The sequence below is a fragment of the Chrysochloris asiatica genome, unplaced genomic scaffold (assembly GCF_000296735.1).
Source record: "Chrysochloris asiatica unplaced genomic scaffold, ChrAsi1.0 scaffold00461, whole genome shotgun sequence".
Classification (NCBI taxonomy): domain Eukaryota; kingdom Metazoa; phylum Chordata; class Mammalia; order Afrosoricida; family Chrysochloridae; genus Chrysochloris; species Chrysochloris asiatica.
In genome coordinates, this window is record NW_006408979.1 from 294095 (window position 1) to 296846 (window position 2752).

A 2752-nucleotide genomic window follows, 5' to 3' on the forward strand; every position below is an offset into this window, starting at 1 on the left:
TCTGATTACAAGGATGTTTTCCCTACGTGCAGAATCTTGCTGTTGTTGCTTTAGTTTTTCTTCAGACTCTGTTAAGCCAACAACATCATTAGAGTTAAGAACTGTGTACTTGTCCTCCAAAGCTTGTACGCATGCTTCATACTGCTTCCATCTTAAAATCAATTCATCTCGTGCCATAACTTTGAAGTCTGTTTCACTCAGTCAAATCTTTTTGGGAAAAGGTTCTTCGTTGGTCATCTTGAATCTCTGCAGACAGCCCGCCACTGATTGCCCAAGACAAGGCCGCGTTTGCATTGTGGCGGCCCTGGCCTGCCACTGCACGCTGCCACAGCTCTCGCGCCCACATTCAGACACTTTTTTTGTATTTTTTGTAGTTCACATTTTTTTTTTTTTTTGGTAGACATTCCTTCATCCTAAAAGAAAAAATGGAAATTAGAAGTGTGGTGATGTCACAAAAGTAAATATTTAAAGGGGGTTTAGAATCTGAGAAGTTGATAGCAAGAAAAATTATATTGTAAACTGTAAAGATGATTGGATTTAGTGGTTAAGAATTAGGATGCTAATCTCTTGGTCAGCAGTTAGAAACTACCAGCAGTTACATGGGAGAAAGATGAGGCTTTCTGTTCCTGTAAAGATTTATAGCCTCAGAAACCCAGTACAGGGTCGCTGTGAGTTCACAGACACTGTGAAACCCATGGAGCAACATTTGAAAATAGAAGAATTGGGGGGGCGGGTTCTACACATTTTTTTTCTCCTCTTCACTGTCAGGCCCTTTCTGCCCAGCCCAGCCACCTTCAGGTGGGTGGGTTTGCACCCCAAGAAGGGTCCAGCATTGAGCCCACAGTTTTCCCACAGCACAGAAAGGAGGATCCACATTTGTCCATGGACTGACACTTTGGTAGCTGCTTATAATGTCTGACTCTGGGACCCAGCACTAAAGTTGACCTGGGAGAGACCCTGTACTCCTGCCTCTGATGAGACAGCTTTAGTTTTATTTTTGTTTTGGAGTGGTGGTTTTTGTCTCTGATTTTATATTGCTTCTGTTTTTAGTCCTTTTGATCACATTTTTTTCCTGGTGAATGAAGGTTTTCTCCCTACATTACTCAAGAAGAGACAGAAATCATGGCCATATAGCCAAGTTACAATCATGCACCATAATTTCTCACCATTGGAACAGGAGCCAATACCAACTGTTAGAAACTACATGTGCAAATGGAAGACTATCTCCAGATCACATCCTCCAAGAGACCTCAGCAAGCTTAACAAAACAGCAACACACATCCATTTAAGCATTAAAACTCCACCCAACTCTTGAAAATGTCCAGGAAAACACAACAAAAGATCTCAAAACATGTCCAAAAAGAGAAAAGAGTAATGAGACAAATGAGCTGGAGGGAGACACAGTATTTTCAGTAGAATAAGAACATTTTGGGATGTGCATGAGAAGGAATTCAGAAGAATGATATGGAACCAAATTCAAATGCTCCAAAAATGGGTGGAGGAAAATAAGGAAGAAGTCAAGAAAGGAGCAACCAAACAAGATAGATACAGCAAAGGAAGCAATTCAAAACCTGATAAAAGATGTCCAGATAATTAATAATAAAATATCAGAAATGGACAATACACTGAAAGGGCAAAATAATAGAAGGGAAGAGATGGAAGCCATAGCTAGCGAGCTGGAAGACAAATTTCTCAATATTGCTAAGATAGAAGAGCAAGCAGAAAAATGTATAAAAAAAATAAAAAACTGAAGAGAACCTAAGATTCATGCTCGATAATCTTCCTGGAACAGGAAGAATCATAGAAGTCCACAGAGGAGATAGTTGAGGAACTACTGGAAGAAAATCTCCATAACATCTTGAAGAATAAGAAGCTACACATTGAATAAGCTGAATGGACTCCAGGAAGCATAGACTCAAAAGAAAATCAGCAAGATGTATCATTATCAAGCTCTCCAAAATCAAAGAGGGGAGAGAATCCTAAAAACAGCCAGGGAAAACAGAAGTATTACCTACAAAGGCAATCAAATCAGATTAAGTTCTGACTTCTCAACAGAAACCATGCAAGCACAAAGGAAATGGGAAGACATTTATAAAACCCTAAAAGAATTAAAAACTGCCAAACAAGAATTGTCTATGAAGCAAAACTGTCAATCAAATACAATGGTAAAATCAAAACATTTGAGGAAACACAGAAGCTAAGAGATTTTGTCAAAGCAAATCCAGAGTTTCAAAACATCCTAAAGGGAGTTCTTTGAAATAAAAATCAGCAAGAACAGACAACAACCTAAGATTGACAGTCGTGGCAACACCACCTGGAACTCAGTGGAGAGATAACAGAGTTCAGAACAAAACAAAATTACAGCAATAAATTCAGAGTACCTGTGAGACCAACCAAACATGAAAATACTAACAGCATCAAGGACGGGATAAATGTAGGAACAGGTGGTGAGGATGTCAGGTAGATTATAGGATACAGTTGTTGTTGTTAGGTGCCATCAAGTCCGTACTGATCCATAGTGAACCTATGCACAGCAGAACAAAACATTGCCCAATCTTGGGCCAACCTCACCACTGTTGCCACGCTTGAGTCCATTGATGCTGCCAGTTGGTCAGTCCATCTCATTGGGGATCTTCCTCTTTTCTCTGACCCTCCACTTACCAAACATGATATCCTTCTCCAGTGACTGGTCCCTCCTGACAATATGTCCAAAGTATGAGAGATGAAATTTGGCCATCTTGGCCTCTAAGGA

At 40.0% G+C, this 2752-nt stretch overlaps 1 pseudogene; it reads right to left on the minus strand.

Moving 5' to 3' along the window:
• The window catches only part of LOC102836066, a 2870-nt pseudogene extending 2633 nt beyond the window's left edge, over window positions 1-237 (minus strand).
• Between the last annotated feature and the right edge of the window lie 2515 nt (window positions 238-2752).